The sequence below is a fragment of the Arachis stenosperma genome, chromosome 3 (assembly GCF_014773155.1).
Source record: "Arachis stenosperma cultivar V10309 chromosome 3, arast.V10309.gnm1.PFL2, whole genome shotgun sequence".
NCBI lineage: Eukaryota > Viridiplantae > Streptophyta > Magnoliopsida > Fabales > Fabaceae > Arachis > Arachis stenosperma.
The window spans coordinates 118,669,507-118,677,227 of NC_080379.1; the positions used below are offsets into that span (position 1 = coordinate 118,669,507).

General features: G+C 41.3%; 1 non-coding gene across 1 annotated transcript; it reads right to left on the bottom strand.

The window, feature by feature from the left end:
- Positions 1–296: 296 nt before the first annotated feature.
- LOC130971518 (small nucleolar RNA R71) lies at positions 297–400 on the bottom strand. Its single transcript, XR_009082732.1, has one exon. It is a non-coding gene; the product is annotated as a small nucleolar RNA R71 (small nucleolar RNA).
- Positions 401–7,721: the final 7,321 nt, after the last annotated feature.

Below are 7,721 nucleotides of genomic sequence, written 5' to 3' on the forward strand. Positions count from 1 at the left end.
GAGCAAACAACTTTGAGCTTAAGCCTCAATTAGTTTCTCTAATGCAACAGAATTGCAAGTTCCATGGACTTCCATTGGAAGATCCTCATCAGTTCTTAGCTGAATTCTTGCAAATCTGTGACACTGTCAAGACTAATGGGGTTGACCCTGAGGTCTACAGACTTATGCTATTCCCTTTTGCTGTAAGAGACAGAGCTAGGATATGGTTGGACTCACAACCTAAAGAAAGCCTGGACTCATGGGAAAAGCTAGTCAATGCCTTCTTGGCAAAGTTCTTTCCACCTCAAAAATTGAGTAAGCTCAGAGTGGAAGTCCAAACCTTCAGACAGAAGGATGGAGAATCCCTCTATGAAGCTTGGGAAAGATACAAACAATTAATCAGAAAATGTCCTTCTGACATGCTTTCTGAATGGAGCATCATAGGTATTTTCTATGATGGTCTCTCTGAACTATCCAAGATATCTTTGGATAGCTCTGCTGGAGGATCTCTTCATCTGAAGAAGACGCCTACAGAAGCTCAAGAACTAATTGAAATGGTTGCAAATAACCAATTCATGTATACTTCTGAAAGGAATCCTGTGAATAATGGGACAAATCAGAAGAAAGGAGTTCTTGAGATTGATACTCTGAATGCCATTCTGGCTCAGAATAAAATATTGACTCAACAAGTCAATTTGATTTCTCAAAGTCTGTCTGGAATGCAAAATGCACCAAGCAGTACTAAGGATGCTTCATCTGAAGAAGAAGCTTATGATCCTGAGAACCCTTCAATGGAAGAGGTGAATTACCTAGGAGAACCCTATGGAAACACCTATAATTCTTCATGGAGAAACCACCCAAATTTCTCATGGAAGAATCAAGAGAGACCTCAACAAGGTTTCAACAACAATAATGGTGGAAGAAACAGGTTTAACAATGGCAAGCCTTTTCCATCATCTTCTCAGCAACAGACAGAGAATTCTAAGCAGAACCCCTCTGACTTAGCAACCATGGTCTCTGATCTAATCAAAACCACTCAAAGTTTCATGACTGAAACAAGGTCTTCCATTAGGAATTTGGAAGCACAAGTGGGACAGCTGAGCAAGAAAATTACTGAACTCCCTCCAAGTACTCTTCCAAGCAACACAGAAGAAAATCCAAAAGGAGAGTGCAAAGCCATCAATATGGCCGAATTTGGAGAGGAAGGGGAGGAAGTGAACGCCACTGAGGAAGACCTCAATGGGCGTGCACTAGCCTCCAATGAGTTCCCCAATGAGGAACCATGGGAATCTGGGACTCAAAATGAGACCATAGAGATTCCATTGGACTTACTTCTGCCTTTCATGAGCTCTGATGAGTATTCTTCCTCTGAAGAGGATGAGTATGTCACTGAAGAGCAAGTTGCTAAATACCTGGGAGCAATCATGAAGCTAAATGACAAGTTATTTGGAAATGAGACTTGGGAGAATGAAACTCCTTTGCTCACCAAAGAACTGGATGACTTGTCTAGGCAGAAATTACCTCAAAAGAGACAAGACCCTGGGAAGTTTTCCATACCTTGTACCATAGGCACCATGACCTTCAAGAAGGCTCTGTGTGACTTAGGGTCAAGTGTAAACCTCATGCCTCTCTCAGTAATGGAGAAGCTAAGGATCTTTGAGGTACAAGCTGCAAAAATCTCACTAGAGATGGCAGACAACTCAAGAAAACAAGCTTATGGACTTGTAGAGAATGTTTTGGTTAAGATTGAAGACCATTACATCCCTACTGATTTCATAGTCCTAGAGACTAGGAAATGCATGGATGAAACCATCATCCTTGGCAGACCTTTCCTAGCCACAGCAAAGGCTGTGATTGATGTTGATAGAGGTGAACTGATCATTCAAGTGAATGAAGAATCCTTTGTGTTTAAGGCTCAAGGATATCCCTCTGTCACCATGGAGAGGAAGCATGAAGAGCTTCTCTCAATTCAGAGTCAAACAGAGCCCCCACAGTCAAACTCTAAGTTTGGTGTTAGGAGGCCACAACCAAACTCTAAGTTTGGTGTTGAACCCCCACATTCAAACTCTAAGTTTGGTATTGGGAGGTTCCAACATTGCTCTGAGTATCTGTGAGGCTCCATGAGAGCCCTCTGTCAAGCTACTGACATTAAAGAAGCGCTTGTTGGGAGGCAACCCAATGATTATATTTTATATATTTTCTTTTGTTATTTTATGTTTTTTGTAGGTTGATGATCATAAGAAGTCACAAAATCAATTGAAAAAGCAAAAACAGAATGAAAAACAGGAAGAAAAATAGCACACCCTGGAGGAAGATGTTGCTGGCGTTCAAACGCCAGTAAGCCTAGCAGTTGGGCGTTTAACGCCCAGTCTGGCACCATTCTGGGCGTTTAACGCCTGAAAGGGGGCACCAGACTGGCGTTAAACGCCAGAAAAGGGCAAGAACCTGGCATTAAACGCCAGGAATGGGCATCAGCCCGGCGTTTAACGCCAGAAATGGCTCAAAACGTGATTTTGAGTGCCATTTGGTGCAGGGATGACTTTTCCTTGACACCTCAGGATCTGTGGACCCCACAGGATCCCCACCAACCCACCACACTCTCTCTTCTTCTTCACCCATTCACCAATCACCTCAATACCTCTTCCCCATAAACCCTTCTTCACTCCTTCATTTTAACACCACTTCTCCCCCTCTATGGCCGAAACACAAAGCCACTCCCTTCTTCCTCATTTCTTCTTCTTCTACTCTCTTCTTTCTTCTTTTGCTCGAGGACGACCAAACCTTTTAAGTTTGGTGTGGTAAAAGCATTGCTTTTTGTTTTTCCATAACCATTTATGGCATCCAAAGCCGGTTCAACTGAGAAGGCATGACCTCAAGCCCATCACTAAGAAGAAGATGGAGCAAACAAAAGACCCCTCTCATCATGAGATCCCTGAGATACCTTAAGGGATGCACTTTCCTCCACAAGACTATTGGGAGCAACTGAACACCTCCTTAGGAGAATTAAGTTCCAACATGGGACAACTAAGGGTGGAGCACCAAGAACATGTCATCCTCCTCCATGAAATTAGAGAAGATCAAAGAATCATGAGAGATGAGCAACAAAGACAAGGAAGAGACATTGAGAAGCTCAAGCACTCCATAAGACCTTCAAAAGGAAGAACAAGCCGCCATCACTGAGGTGGACCCGTTCTTTAATCTCCTTATTCTTTATTTTCTTGTTTTTCGAAATTTTTATGCTTATGTTTATCCATGTTTGTGTCTTATGATCATTAGTGTCTTAGTGTCTATGCCTTAAAGCTATGAATATGAATCCATCACCTTTCTTAAATGAAAACTGTTTTTATTACAAAAGAACAAGAAGTACAGGATTTCAAATTCATCTTTAAAACTAGCTTAATTAGTTTGATGTGGTGGCAATACTTTTGTTTCTGAATGTATGCTTAAACAGTGCATATGTCTTTTGAATTTGTGGTTCATGAATGTTAAAATTGTTGGCTCTTGAAAGAATGATGAAAAAGGAGACATGTTACTGAGGATCTGAAAAATCATTAAAATGATTCTTGAAGCAAGAAAAAGCAGTGAATACAAAAAAAAAAGAGAAGGAGAAAAACGAAAAAAAAAAGAAGGAAAAAGAAAGAAAAAGAAAAGAAAAAGAAAGAAATAAAGTTGTGATCCAAGGCAAAAAGAGTGTGCTTAAGAACCCTGGACACCTCTAATTGGGGACTCTAGCAAAGCTGAGTCACAATCTGAAAAGGTTCACCCAATTATGTGTCTGTGGCATGTATGTATCCGGTGGTAATACTGGAAGACAGAGTGCTTTGGGCCACGGCCAAGACTCAATAAGTAGCTGTGTTCAAGAATCATCATACTTAACTAGGAGAATCAATAACACTATCTGGATTCTGAGTTCCTAAAGAAGCCAATCATTCTGAATTTCAAAGGATAAAGTGAGATGCCAAAACTATTCGGAGGCAAAAAGCTACTAGTCCCGCTCATCTAATTTGGAGCTTAGTTTCATTGATAATTTGGAGTCTATAGTATATTCTCTTCTTTTTATCTTATTTGATTTTCAGTTGCTTGGGGACAAGCAACAATTTAAGTTTGGTGTTGTGATGAGCGGATAATTTGTACGCTTTTTGGCATTATTTTTAGTATGTTTTTGGTAGTTTTAGTTGAGTTCTTAGTATATTTTTATTAGTTTTTAATTAAAATTCACTTTTCTGGACTTTACTATGAGTTTGTGTGTTTTTCTGTGATTTCAGGTATTTTCTGGCTGAAATTGAGGGATCTGAGCAAAAATCTAATCCAGAGACTCAAAAGGACTGCAGATGCTGTTGGATTCTGACCTCCTTGCACTCGAAGTAGATTTTCTAGAGCTACAAAAGCCCAATTGGCGCGCTCTCAATGGCATTGGAAAGTAGACATCCTGGGCTTTCCAGCAATATATGATAGTCTATACTTTGCCCAAGATTTGATGGCCCAAACCGGCGTAGCAAATCAGCATCAGAAATTCCAGCGTTAAACGCCGGAACTGGCATAAAACTTGGAGTTAAACGCCCAAACTGGCATGAAAGCTGGCGTTTAACTCCAGAAAAGGTCTCTACACGAAATTACTTCATTGCTCAGCCCAAGCACACACCAAGTGGACCCGGAAGTGGATTTTTCTATCATTTACTCATCTCTGTACACCCTAGGCTACTAGTTCTCTATATATAGGACCTTTTACCATTGTATTTTTCATCTTCGGACATCTAGTTCTTAGATCATTGGGAGGCTGGCCTCACGGCCATGCCTAGACCTTGTTCTTATGTATTTTCAACGGTGGAGTTTCTACACACCATAGATTAAGGTGTGGAGCTCTGCTGTACCTCGAGTATTAATGCAATTACTATTGTTCTTCTATTCAATTCCACTTGTTCTTTGTCCAAGATATCACTTGTTCTTCAACATGATGAATGTGATGATCTGTGACACTCATCATCATTCTCACTCATGAACAAGGTGACTGACAACCATTCTTGTTCTACAAGCATATGAGGCTTAGTGAATATCTCTTGGATTCTTTAATCGGAGTCCTCGTGGTATAGGCGAGAACTGATGGCGGCATTCAAGAGAATCTGGAAGGTCTAACCTTGTCTGTGGTATTCTGAGTAGGATTCAATGATTGAATGACTGTGACGTGCTTCAAACTCCTGAGGGCGGGGCGTTAGTGACAGACGCAAAAGAATCACTGGATTCTATTCCGGCCTGATTGAGAACCGACAGATGATTAGCCTATGCTGTGACAGAGCATCAGGGACGTATTTTCACTGAGAGGATAGGAGGTAGCCACTGACAACGGTGAAACCCTTGCATAAGCTTGCCATGGAAAGGAGTAAGAAGGATTGGATGAAGACATTAGGAAAGCAGAGAGACGGAAGGGAAGGCATCTTCATTCGCTTATCTGAAGCTCTCACCAATGATATGCATAAGTATCTCTATCTTTATCTTATTACTTTATTCATCATCTATACCCATTTGAGTCTGCCTGACTGAGATTTACAAGATGACCATAGCTTGCTTCATACCACCAATCTCCGTGGGATCGACCCTTACTCGCGTAAGGTTTATTACTTGGACGACCCAGTGCACTTGCTGGTTAGTTGTGCGAAGTTGTGTTTATGCCATGGTAGTGAGCACCAAGTCTTTGGAGCCATTACTAGGGATTGTTTATGTTTTGAAAAGTATTGATCACAATTTCGTGCACCACACGCGTCGCCCTGGAAAGCTCCAAATCACGCGTACGCGTCAGTCATGCGTACGCGTCAGTCACGCGTACGCGTCAGTCACTGGTGCACGAAATTACAATCACACTTTTGCAATCCCGCACAACTAACCAGCAAGTGCACTGGGTCGTCCAAGTAATACCTTGCGTGAGCAAGGGTCGATCCCACGGAGATTGTCGGCTTGAAGCAAGCTATGGTTATCTTGTAAATCTTAGTCAGGATATCAGAAATTATCAGGATTGATTGTGAAAAGCAAAAGAACTTGAAATGGTTACTTGTTCAGTAGTAATGGAGAATAGGTTGAGGCTTTGGAGATGCTCCATCTTCTGAATCTCTGCTTTCCTACTGTCTTCTTCATCAAACACGCAAGGCTCCTTCCATGGCAAGCTGTATGTAGGGTTTCACCGTTGTCAATGGCTACCTCCCATCCTCTCAGTGAAAACGATTGCATATGCTCTGTCACAGCACGCGGAATTCAGCTGTCGGTTCTCGGTCAGGCCGGAATAGAATCCATCGATCCTTTTGCGTCTGTCACTAACGCCCCGCCTGCTAGGAGTTTGAAGCACGTCACAGTCATTCAATCATTGAATCCTACTCAGAATACCACAGACAAGGTTTAGACCTTCCGGATTCTCTTGAATGCCGCCATCAGTTCTAGCTTATACCACGAAGATTCTTTTTAAGGAATCCAAGAGATATCTACTCAATCTAAAGTAGAACAGAGGTGGTTGTCAGGCACATGTTCATAGTTGAGAATGATGATGAGTGTCACAGATCATCACATTCATCCGGATTAAGAACAAGTGATATCTTAGAATAGAAGCAAGCATGATTGAGTAAGAAACAGTAGTAATTGCATTAATCCATCAGGACACAGCAGAGCTCCTCACCCCCAACCATGGGGTTTAGAGACTCATGCTGTGGAAAGTATACAAAGAAACGTGTAAAAATGTCATGAGGTACAGATACAATGTCAAAAGGTCCTATTAATAGTAAACTAGTATCCTAAGGTTTACAGAAATGAGTAAATGACAGAAAAATCCACTTCCGGGCCCACTTGGTGTGTGCTTGGGCTGAGCAATGAAGCATTTTCGTGTAGAGACCTTTTCTGGAGTTAAACGCCAGCTTTCATGCCAGTTTGGGCGTTTAACTCCAAGTTTTATGCCAGTTCTGGCGTTTAACGCTGGAATTTCTGAGGCCGAATTGCTACGCCGATTTGGGCCATCAAATCTTGGGCAAAGTATGGACTATCATATATTGCTGAAAAGCCCAGGATGTCTACTATCCAATGCCGTTGAGAGCGCGCCAATTGGGCTTCTGTAGCTCCAGAAAATCCACTTCGAGTGCAAGGGGGTCAGAATCCAACAGCATCTGCAGTCCTTTTCAGTCTTTGAATCAGATTTTTGCTCAGAACCTTCAATTTCAGTCAGAAAATACCTGAAATCACAGAAAAACACACAAACTCATAGTAAAGTCCAGAAAAGTGAATTTTAACTAAAAAACTAATAAAATATACTAAAAACTAACTAAATCATACTAAAAACATACTAAAACAATGCCAAAAAGCGTATAAATTATCCGCTCATCACAACACCAAACTTAATTGTTGCTTGTCCCCAAGCAACTGAAAATCAAATAGGATAAAAAGAAGAGAATACTATAGACTCCAAAATATCAAAGAAACATAGCTCCAATTTGATGAGCGGGACTAGTAGCTTTTTGCCTCCGAACAGTTTGGCATCTCACTCTATCCTTTGAAGTTCAGAATGATTGGCATCTATGAGAACTCAGAACTCAGATAGTGTTATTGATTCTCCTAGTTAAGTATAATGATTCTTGAACATAGCTAGTGTATGAGTCTTGGCTGTGGCCCAAAGCACTCTGTCTTCCAGTATTACCACCGGATACATACATGCCACAGACACATAATTGGGTGAACCTTTTTAGATTGTGACTCAGCTTGCTAAAGTCCCC